The sequence below is a fragment of the Henckelia pumila genome, chromosome 1, assembly GCF_033568475.1.
Source record: "Henckelia pumila isolate YLH828 chromosome 1, ASM3356847v2, whole genome shotgun sequence".
Taxonomy (NCBI): Eukaryota; Viridiplantae; Streptophyta; class Magnoliopsida; order Lamiales; family Gesneriaceae; genus Henckelia; species Henckelia pumila.
In genome coordinates, this window is record NC_133120.1 from 88292907 (window position 1) to 88304934 (window position 12028).

A 12028-nucleotide genomic window follows, 5' to 3' on the forward strand; every position below is an offset into this window, starting at 1 on the left:
AGAATACAATCGAAGTCATCCATCGCAAGAACCATGAGATTCGCTATCAGTATGTTCTCTTCGAACTCGAAAGGTCAACTCATCACTAGACGCTTAGCCAAAGCAGATTGACCCGTCGGAGTAGAAACAAAAACTACTACGTCTAGTGCAATGCATGGTAACTTATGCCTCTTAACAAAACGTGCGGAAATGAAGGAATGATACGCACCAGTGTCAATAAGTACAAGCGCAGGTATACCATATAACAGAAATGTACCTGCGATGACCTTCTCGTTCTCCTCCACTGCCTGATCATGCCTCAAGTGAGAACTCCCAGCAGACTGTCCCTGCGACCTCTGCTGAACGGTAGCCTGAGAACCCGATCCTGAACCAGAACCAGAACCGCCTCCCCTATATAGTGGACAATCTCTCCGGAGATGACCTACCTCTCCACAACCGAAACAAGATCCAGAAGCTTTACGACATTTGTCGGTCGGATGGTTCTTCCCCGCAATGGTCGCACTTCTCCTTCTTCCCAAAACAAACAACTCCAACGAACCAGAAGAAGAAGAAGTAATCCAGACTTCTTGAAATACTGAGCACGGGGACCCAAAGAACTCACAGGCCTCGACTGAGAGAAAGACCTGTTCCGCCGAATGCTATCCTTCTCCTGGTGACAACGGCTCACCAAAGCCTCGTAGGTCATATCATCACCAACCGCCACACGATCATGAATCTCAGGGTTAAGACCCTGAAGGAACATATTGTACTTAATCTCAGAGCTGTCAGAAATCTCAGGGCAATAGGATAACATATCGAAGAACTTCTGCTGATACTCGTCAAAAGGCATGGCTCCCTGATGCAGACACAGTAGCTCACCCGCCTTCATCTAAAGGATGCATGAGGAAAATACAGCTTCTAAAAAGCTGTGCGGAACTCGGCCCAGGTGGCCGCTCCTCTCGCCGCAACAAAAGGGGAATAATTTAATCTCCACCACTTCCGGGCTCGCCCATCCAGAAGATAACCAAGTGTCTCCATCTTTTGCTCCTCAGTACAGCGAAACGTCTAAAAGGTCGACTCCATACGGTCTAGATAGTTCTTCGCATCCTTCGGAGACTTGCCTCCAACCAAGGGCTTAGGACCCATCTGTAAGAATCGGCGCACACTGAAACGCTGATCATCATGGCGACGATAATGGCGTTCTCGACGATGCTCCCGATCGGCATCGCCCCAACGTCCACCAATAACTGCCATGAATACTCTGATCATCGCGGTCCTGCCATCTACAAAAACTACCTCATGGTTATCTTATGCAGAATCTAAATCCCAAGAACACTATGCATGCTTTGATACCATAAATGTAGTGAAACCTTACCGAGATCACCTACTAAACATAACTTAGACATGCAATTAATTTAATCAAATAGTAAACCAGAATTAAGCTGCGAAAACAATAAACAATATACAATCCCAAGGAAAAGAATCTATAAATACTCAAATAGTTATACAACCAAATCGAACGTTGTATCAATCCAATACAAAACTAATAAACCCTAGGCGAAGCTCCAGCTGGCCAACCACTGCCTAGCCCCTCTTGGATCCACCCCGCCTCATCCAATCGCAAACCTGCCCCATGGAATAGGGTGTCCAGAAACACAGAGTACGAGACGTGAGCATAAGATACTCACACAAGAGTATGAGTATACATGAATGCAATTGAACCGCCTACTGACTAGAGGTCAAGAATCAGATAACAGAGACAACAAGCCCGGGCCCTTGTATGTAGCACGTTGTACCGTCGCTTCATAGGTGTCTCACATACCGAAATACCAGTGGATACGCAGGATCCAAATCGATGGAAGTCCATCCACTAACAGGATAGGGTAAAACCCTACTAATAGACATCTCAAAAGAGATAGCTCAAGATGCAAATGTAATGCAGCATAAAATCATGGCATATAAATCATGCAGTCACATAATACATGAATACTCAGTCAGGATATCTTGAACAGTACTTTCGTACCTCAAATACTAGGCACGCTCTACCAGCTCTCAGCCCACGCATATAATCCGCACTACACAGAAAAATGATACTAATATCATTAAAGTGCTCTAAAAGCCTTAACTAAGCTATTGCATACTCCTAAATATTTTTTAGGAAGCAAAAGCTATAACCTTCGTCCGTCGACAGCCTTTTGTTGTCGCTTGCCTCAAAACTAGGCCACAGCTCCGCTACGACGTCTGGATTGCTATGCCACTTCCAGATTCCCAAAAGGACGCCTAGAATGCCCTAGATTTAAGCTGGAAGACCAAGGAATCGATAGAAGAGAGGTGATTGGTGTGTCTGAAAATGAATCTCGTCACTCCTATTTATAGACGAAGTTCGGGCCGTCCGAACTGACTTCGGGCCTTCCAAACATGATCGGATCCTCCGATCGCAGTTTTGGGTCGTCCGAACCCAATAATGCGTCATTGCTTACGTCGGCAAAATGACTTCATCCATGACGTCTGTCGGCAGAACGATCGGGACGTCCGAACCCTCTTCGGACCATCCGAACTTCGACAACGTAGCCTCCGAACTGGACAACGGAGCCTCCGAACTGGCAACTCTCTCAACCACTTTCGAGCGTTCTGAATCCATTTTCCAAACTTTGTTAACCAATCTGGGACTCCCTTAATCATGGTTCATTTAATCTAACCTGATCGTACTATTAATTACTCATTAATCGTTAATTCTGGATACGGGTTACTACAATGCTATAGTTTAATTTAAGGCTTTTAGAGAATGATAGATAATAACATGGTTATATTGAATTGTAGTGTTGCATTGTAGGCTTGGAACGTAGATGGGGACATCTATGAACTGCCTTAGAAAGGTACGTAGTACTGACTGAGATTGCCAGTGGGTGTGCATGCTTATTTGTTTGCATATTATTTGACATGATGCATGTTACTGCTTTGAGATATTATGTTGCATATGCATTTCATATTGAGCTTGGATCTCCTTCAAGATAAGCCAGTGTATTAGGGTGCTCACCCTTGTTAGGATGTTTTGACACTGAGAGTCACTATGACCGACGGGTCTGTCGAACTCTAGTGATCGGGGGACATTTGGTACACGTCCTGTTAGGAATGTGTGGTTGGTTTCCAGCAGTTTGAGGACCAGCGGCTACAGCTCATGTCCTATGCGCTAGTCTGAGTGGATTTCTGATTCGTTACCCAGGTATGATACATGTTCATTACATTTCATGCATCATATCGTATGTTTACCCGTACTAGCGTACTGAGCGTTTTATGCTCACGTCCAGTTATTTTATGTTGTCTGGACACCCCATTCGACGGGGCAGTTACAGATAGTTCTCCCTAAGCTCTGGTGATTGGGTGGTGACCAAAGCAGGATTGCCGAGTCAACCACTAGATTTTACCATGATGGTATTAAGTTATTTGAGTTTCTGCAGTTTATCTCTGATTATGATTATTTATTGATTAATTGCATGCTTAAGTTTCTGATTAATATATGATCACGTGTGGGTCACTACATTTTTTATATCAGAGCATGCAATAAGATTCTTTGGGACATCGTATTGACATTTGGTTTATCCTTGTAGATTACAAGTCGGATTCAATGACAATAGCAGTATCAGGAATTGGAATAGCAGGATACCTAGGCTTTTCCAAGATCGTCATTGCCAAGGTTGGCATCAGAGTTTCGCCTTGTGTGGATTCTAGCAGGAAGGAGCTGGAAGAGAAGATCCAGATTTAAACTTTAGATATTTCTTGGGATCTATTGGAGTGTGGGAAGATGTGATCTTCTAGATTCCCTGTGGTCCCATAGATATCCCTGAAGCCTCTCCACGAGTAGTTGGAGAGATTTTCAGAAGATCCTGCCAAGAATAATGCCTCATGAAGCTTTGGGTATCTCTAGTAGGATATAATATTTTAGATCTTGCGAGGAGGAAGTCTGCTGACATGCTTGTATCGATGCTTTCATGCGTGGCAGACGGGAAACCTCATGTTCCAGATCAGAAGATGGAATTAAAGATTTCCGCATTTATTCAGAATGTAAGATTTTCGTTGTATTGGGTTTTAAATACTGTATTAAGATTTTTTTGTAAACAGTATTTCAGTTGTAAGCATTTGAATCAGATGCATTAAAGATTTCAGATATTTGATGTATCAGTTATCGTTGTATTGTACATCTTTTAGTGTAATCTTCTGGATAAGTTGTTTATTATATGAGATTGTAATAAAGATTGTATAGAACCTGGGTTAGTGGTTCAAGTATTGTAATTGTAATCTTTGGGATTATATTGTTTATCATTACTATTTTATTAAGGTTGAGGCCCTAATACAAACTGTTTTGGTTTATCATTGCCACAATCAAAAATTTCTCCCAATTCTACCCTTTTATTTCTTTCATTAATTTAAATAACGTCCCTCCTTTATCCTCCCACTTCGTCCTCAACTACCCCCGCATTTTCTTCGTTACTTTCATCGTGATTTTAAACATGATTTCAAATATCTATTTCACACTACCATTGCACTTTGTGCTCTCAATTCCAGATCTTTGCGCTCTAAACGTTTTCCCATAAGGTAAGGATTCGAATGGCTTTCTTCCAATATCTTTTGTTTTTGATATTTGGTTTGCATATTCTACTACTGTATGTATTTCGATTTTCTGAAAATCGGGATTTGTTAAGGCATCACATTCAGATGTAGATTTTTATATAAAACCTTGCTTATGATCTTCATCATATCTGTAGATGTTGATATAAAACCTTGCTTATCTTCATCAACGTTCTAGGAAAGCATTGCATGTGATGGTGAGCGACATCAATCCCTGTTATCTCAGCCGCTTCCTCCCCTTCAGTTACATGCTTCAGAATGAAAAAAAAAAAAAAAAAAAAAAGTTGTGATGATTTATAGGAAATTTGGCAGTAAAATGAAGTTATATATGCTTTCGTAGATCCAGAGTCCAGACGGAAAACTACCACACTGTTATTACTTTCCTATCATGAATTTTTAATGACACCAGTCTCTCAGTTGCGGGGTATTTTGATTTCTTAACTGCTAGGTAAAGTCGATACTCATTCTGTAATTAATATATTGCAATCAGTTTTAGATCTCTTGGCTTATCCTTGGTTTTTTACATTCGGTGCATTTGCCAAGATTTATAATTTGTTTGTTCTTTGGAGACAATGGATTGGCTTGCTTTCCTACGACTCATTGAGAAAACGGATGGAAATCTTGAATTGTTTTTAGGTCCTCGGTTTATCGCCGGAGAAGAGATATCATAGATAGGAAGGAAAACGATGTATATGAGAAATACCTCATATTTACTTCTCTATGGAAAATTGGAAATGTGGTGTTATATTATTTTTATTTGCAACATTTTTTTTCGATTGGTTTAAAAACACATCATTCAACCAATGAAATCTTCTTTTTGTCTCATACTCAGGTGTTCCTATCTTTTTATTCATAATCTTACTTACACCGTAATTGAAACTAAAAAACTATTAAATTATGATTTATATATAAATCATAATAATTAAAATTTTGTAACAGAAACAAAAATTCTATTGAAATTTCGCACGAATGTTTAGTATTTTTTCAAGACCCATATTTATTTTGGAAATAAATTATAAAATGACTCACGTTTTCCTACATTTTCAGTTTTCTTCTTTTTCTTTATTCTTTAAAGATAATTGAGAATTGAACAGTATTCTTGCTTCTTTATTTGAAATTCGAATTGATGGAGTTTTTTTTCCACCTAAATTGATATATGTTTTGAATTGAGAACGTGTATGAAGGTATTTATTGTACTTGCTTATTGGTTAATCATGTTCTTCAACTGTTTGATGAATTGCATATTTGTGTGTGTATTTGCTTTTTCTATGTTGAGCAGAGTGTTATGTTATTGTTCATTTACCAAAAGTGTTTAATATTTTCTTGCCTCCCTTATTTTGGGTGAACTACATTTTATTTCTCAGAGATGAAATATATCTACAAGAATATCAAAAAAGTATTTATCATTAGGCTACCTTTTTTTAAATGCAGAATTCCAAAAAGAAATTGTCGGAAGAGTGGAGGAGAGAAAAACATTGAAGGTTGACGGGGAGTTAGGCAAAGGTATTGAAACTGTTGAGAGGATTGGACACTAAATACTACAAAAATGATAGCTCGGGTTTTTTTAAATATGATGTTCTCTGTAGATTGGACAATTTGTAATTTGAGGTTCTGAATTCATGTGGATGCCAAGGTATTGAAAATGTAGAACGGGTCGGGCACTAACACTACTAACGGAAATGATAGGTCAAGCTTTTCTTTGTTCTTAGTTGTTTTTTAATCTGTTGTTCTCTTTGGTTAGAACAATTCATATCTATGTTTTTTGAATTTCATATCAATGTGATTAATAATATAACGTGTAAATCTGTTTTTAAAATCTTCAGATTGTTTATCAACCATTTGAAAGGACATTGGTATTGCATACTTCTTGTCAATCTATGTGTTTTGAAATAATATTTTCATGCATTTTGCCCAGCACGGCAGATTTAGTGATTGTGCACTTCCATATTAAATATGTATTAAGTTACACGGAACGTTTTTATTATAATTTTTTGTTTCACACGCAACGCGTGTGCCACAGTTGCTTAAATATTAAATAAAGTATAGACATTTATTTTAAACATGTGGTATAAATTAGAATCGAATTATGCATATTTTTCAGTTGAATATGTTTCTAGATGTATTTCCTTGAATATTCTATCGAGACATAGTGTTTGCCAAAAATGATGTGTTTTCAATCAGGGGGACAGTGATGATTTATACCAAGTGTTGTGGATTGTGTGGGTATATGACTAGTCGGAGAGGAAAATGCGATCCCATGCTTGTATTACTCTAGGAGCCTTTCGTGTTTCAGAGGGTGTCTGGAAGCTTTACTTGCTTCAGCTGTTACACAGGGGAGGCTACCTCAGTCTGGTGTTTTGCAACAGTCACAGTAGGGTTATAGATATTCTATATTTGGATTCTCTCGTGAAGATTTAGTTGATATTGAGATTTAGTATCCAAGAAAATTAGTTATCGTCTGAATTCGTCAGAGATTTCGTCAGAGATGTATACAGATGTTGAATTTTTGCTGTCAGAATTAGTCTTGGAAGGAATTTTCGTTGACGAGGGATCATTCTGAGCATATAGGTTTTGTAGCACCTAAAATCCAATCTACTAAATCGCATGCATTAAATTAAATAAATATTTTGATTATTATTTTTAAGTTTAATCGATTTAAATTCTTTATTTGAATTATTTATTAATAAAATATTAATTATTTATTCAAATGATTTTTATTGTACTAACTATTTAATTAATTTTTTTTAATTATTTAAGTTTATTTTGTCTAAGTGATTTTATTGTGCAATTTGATTGTTTTAAATATTTCAATTGTTTAAGCTTCAATATTTAAATGATTTTAATTGTTTAGTTTATTCATTTAAATTATCTTAACTGTCCCGATTATTTATTTAAAATGATGTAAGTTTATTGGATAGTTATTTAAATAATTTTAACTGTTTAGCTTATCTATTTAAATACTTTTGATTGTCCAACTTATTTATTTTAAATAACTTATGTTTAGCGGTTAGTTATTTTAAATTATTTTAAATGCATATCTTATTTATTTAAATGATTTTAATTCTCTAAGTCATTTTAAAGGTTTTTATTCCGCTCGTGTATTTATTTAAATGACTTTTAAACGTTCGTCTAGTTTGTTTAAATTATTTTAATCGCTCTGTTTATTATTTAAATATTTTAGTTATCGTTGTGACATCAAAATATTTAAACTACTGATTTTAATTTCTAAGTTAGTGTTTAAATTCTTTCGGATGTTTAATTGTTTAATTATTAATTTAATTATTCATGAGATTTTTTAGTTCAGTGGCTTCCGGTTCCGAATGAGGTGATGGTGGATTTTGGCTGTAAATTATTATATTTCATTTCAAGATTTATTATTGACGAGAATTGAGGAAAATAGATGAATGTTGATTTTAGATTTTTTCGGGTGTCAAAAATCGCTTTTATCGCATTCTTGAGTTTATTTTAAAACTTTTTTCAAAATTAGCATTTTTAAACCCTGAATAGTAAAATCCAATTTAATATTTTAATTTTGAATTTTCAAACTTGGGTATTTTAAAGGTGCAAGTTAAATTAGAGCCAAATTTGTTATAGTTGAGTGACATTTTAAAAAAAAAGTTAGTAACACTTTTAAATCACACACCCACCTATACATACATACACCCACATATACACTTCAAACTTAAATTACAACACAAAAATAAACCCCAAATCCCCAACCCTAGCCCCAAACCCACGCTCTCTTCCTTTTTTTCTCAAGAAATCGATCGGCTCCTTTCTTCTTGCTTTTTTCGGCCACCTCCGACCATCCACCACCACCACCGTCGCCGGAGCTCGCACATTGGAGGAGGTCATAGCAGCTGCTGGTCGCTCGTTCTGCTGGGTTCTTCTATTTCTTTTCTTGTGATTTCAAGTCTAGGAAAGTATAGGCCGATTTTTGGCCCACCGAGCAAGGCTATTAAGTTTTTCTTGATGTTCTTGAGCTAAATTTCGATTTTCCCCAATTTCCTTGACTAGGGTTCGAGTTTTACATAAAAATCAGTAGGTGTCCAAAATGAATTTCAAAATTTACCCATATTTTTATGCTAGTATGAGTTGTATGATGGATTGAAGTTGAGACTTGATGAGTTTTTGTGCATTTCAAAAATTCTAAATTTCAGAGGTGTTTTTAGCCTATAAATTCAAAAATTTATGTGATGTTGGAGTTGTTATGAGCATCGTTACAAGTAAATATCGAGCCTTGAATTTTTTGTTGATGTTTGAATTTTCAACTTGTCATTGTACGTTGTTTGAGCTCGCTTTCTGAAATTTGATTGGGTTGTTGTTAGAGGATGCCTTAGTTTATTGAAATGGGGTTTAAATTATGTCTTGGATGATGTTTGGATGGGTTTGAAGGGCTTTAGATGAAGGGTTGATGGTTGTAGTTTGTGGTTCGAGCGTTACGGGTGATCTGGTTGTGATAGTCGGCCTAGAATGGGAGCTTAAGCTAGATTTGGGTGTGAAGGCTTGGATGGAGGTCTTATGGTGTCCTAAGGTGATATGAATCTTATGTAAGAAAGGCAACACGATTTCAACGAATCGCACCTCAATTTGATAACAAAAGAATTCAATAATGTTGTCCCGACTTTGAAACAAGTAACAGATTTTGGAATCTCCACCTCTAGTTGAACCTGTAACTAGCAACAGAGAATTCACGATAGAAAACAATCAAAGATTCAATTAAACCTTCAAAGGAACCTGTCTTTGACAAACCAATTGAAAATCGATTGACAAACGCCACAAAGTTAAGAAACTTTGATAAGTTTGATTTTGGGTAAAGCAAAAGCTTTAATAAAATTTTAAAAAGAATTTTGTATTGAATAATCCAATAATCTGAAAATCTTAGTTATCATTAAAATAATGAGTGTTGTAGTATTTATATTACAACCCTAAATATTGAAAGATAACGCAAAATAAATCAAAAAGATATCAAAGATATTCCTAAAGTTTCCTAGTAGGAATAAAATACCTAAATAAACAAAGTAAATCCAAAATATTAAAAATCCCGAACACACACTAAACACCTTTAGTGCATGTAAAAGGACATGGCGCGGGCGCGCTAGAGAGAGGCGCGGGCGGGCCGAAGTTGCGCAAACAAGGGCGCGGGCCCGCGATAAGGTAGCGCGGGCGCGCCTAGAGCTCGCAAAACATCGTCAAATTGGCATCCGTAAGTGCGGGCGCGCTTCTTCTCCACAAAATAATGCTGCGCGGGCGCGCGAGTCTGGGGCGCGGGCGCGCTTGGATTCGAGCAGGGTCTTCAATTTCTTCACTTTCTTGACCTCTTTTGACCTCAATAAGATTATAACTTCCTCCAAATTGAATATCAAAAAATCCAACGCCCTCTTGTGTCTTCAGCAACAAAGATTCAAATACTTCCTTAAACTTCTGAGCTCGGCATCTCGTAACCGGTCCTCGTAGTATCTCCAACGGATCCTTAGGCACTTGATCAGCATGCGAGCCATCCATGATCGCATCATCCTTCCCTTCTTGAAAAGGATTTGTCCTCAAATCTTGATCATCACCTACATCAAACGGAGATAAATCAAAACATTAAAAGTAGCGCTGACATTATACTCACCTGGCAAATCTAATTTGTAAGCATTGTCATTGATGCGCTCCAATACTTGAAACGGTCCATCGCCTCTAGGTAGAAGCTTTGAGCGACATTTTTCAGGAAACCGCTCTTTCCTCAAATGCAACCACACCCAATATCTGGTTCAAAAACAACTCTCTTCTTTTCCTTATTTGCTTGCTTTGTATACTGCAAATTCTTTTTCTCAATGTTTGCCTTCACTTTTTCATGCAAATTTCTCACAAATTCCGCCTTTTTCTTACCATCCATGTTAACCCTTTTAACTCATAGGCAAAGATATCAAATCCAACGGGGTTAAAGGATTAAAACCATACACAAATTCAAATGGTGAAAAATTTGTAGTAGAATGCACACTACGATTATATGCAAACTCAACAAATGGCAAACATTCTTCCCAACTCTTCAAATTCTTTTTAATTATAGCACGCAACAAAATTCCTAACGTTCTATTAACAACTTCAGTTTGACCATCCGTTTGAGGATGACATGTAGTCGAAAACAGTAGTTTAGTACCAAGTTTGCACCATAATATTTTCCAAAAGTAGCTCAAGAAACGAGTATTTCTATCAGACACAATACTCCTAGGCATCGACCATGCAATCTAACAACTTCATTTAAAGAACAATTCAGCAACATGAGAAGCATCATCAGATTTATGACAAGCAATAAAATGAGCCATCTTAGAAAATCTATCAACCACAACAAAAATTGCATCCTCCCCTTCTTAGACTCGGTAGTCCTAAAACCAAATCCATAGAAATATCTACCCACGGTTCACTAGGAACGGGAAGTGGAGTATACAAACCATGTGGTTGTTGTCTAGACTTTGCTTTCCTACAAGTCACACATCTTTCGCAAATTTTCTCAACATCAAGCTTCATATGTGGCCAATAAAAATGTTCATGCAAAGTTTCATAAATTTTAGCCACTCCAAATTCCCCATTAAACCACCCCCATGTGATTCCTTAACAAGTAATTTACGAATAGATGACTTAGGAATACATAATTTATCCTCCTTAAACAAATACCCATCATGCATGAAGAAATTATCTTTTGGACCATGCAAACATGACGCATATATCTCACCAAAATCAAGATCACTAGTATATAACTCTTTCACATACTCAAATCCTAAGAATTTAGAATCTAGAGTAGATAAAAGTACAAACCTTCGTGATAGAGAATCCGCTACCACATTTTCCTTCCTTGCGTGTATTTGATAACGTAGGGAAAAGTTTCCACAAACGCAACACTTAGCATGCCCATCTTGTTTAGCTTAGTTTTGTTCCTTTGAGATGTTCAATGATTCATGATCGTATGAATACACATTCCTTTGGCCTCAAACTCGTGTTGTCCATTGGTCTCAACCGTACTCTTACCAACGCAATAAAACTCTTGTCGTGTCTGAGGTAGGATAATTCAAGGACGCCACCTACTAAGCTTTCACTGAAGTACGCAATCGGTCCGCCACCTTGCATCAAGGCACATCACATTCCTACACTGACGCATCACATTCCAATTTCAAAAGTGTTAGTTAAAAATCAGTTCAAAAATAAGTAAAGGAGGCATTACTAAATTTATGCATGATAATATTAAAAGAAATCATTGCTCCTGGGGGCCCAATGGCTTGGATTGTGTCTTCATGATCACTGCAGTCATAGGTGGCCCAAAAGTACTGAAATCCTTTCACAAATCTCTATAGAAACTTGCAAGACCATGAACACTATCGAACTTGACAAATAGAAGTAGGCGTGTTGGCCAAACTCGAATAGCACTTACCTTGTCCTCATC

The 12028-nt window shown here is 37.1% G+C and overlaps 1 pseudogene; it reads left to right on the forward strand.

Moving 5' to 3' along the window:
• The window catches only part of LOC140867571 (uncharacterized), a 29797-nt pseudogene extending 20649 nt beyond the window's left edge, over window positions 1-9148 (forward strand).
• The last annotated feature ends 2880 nt before the right edge of the window (window positions 9149-12028 follow it).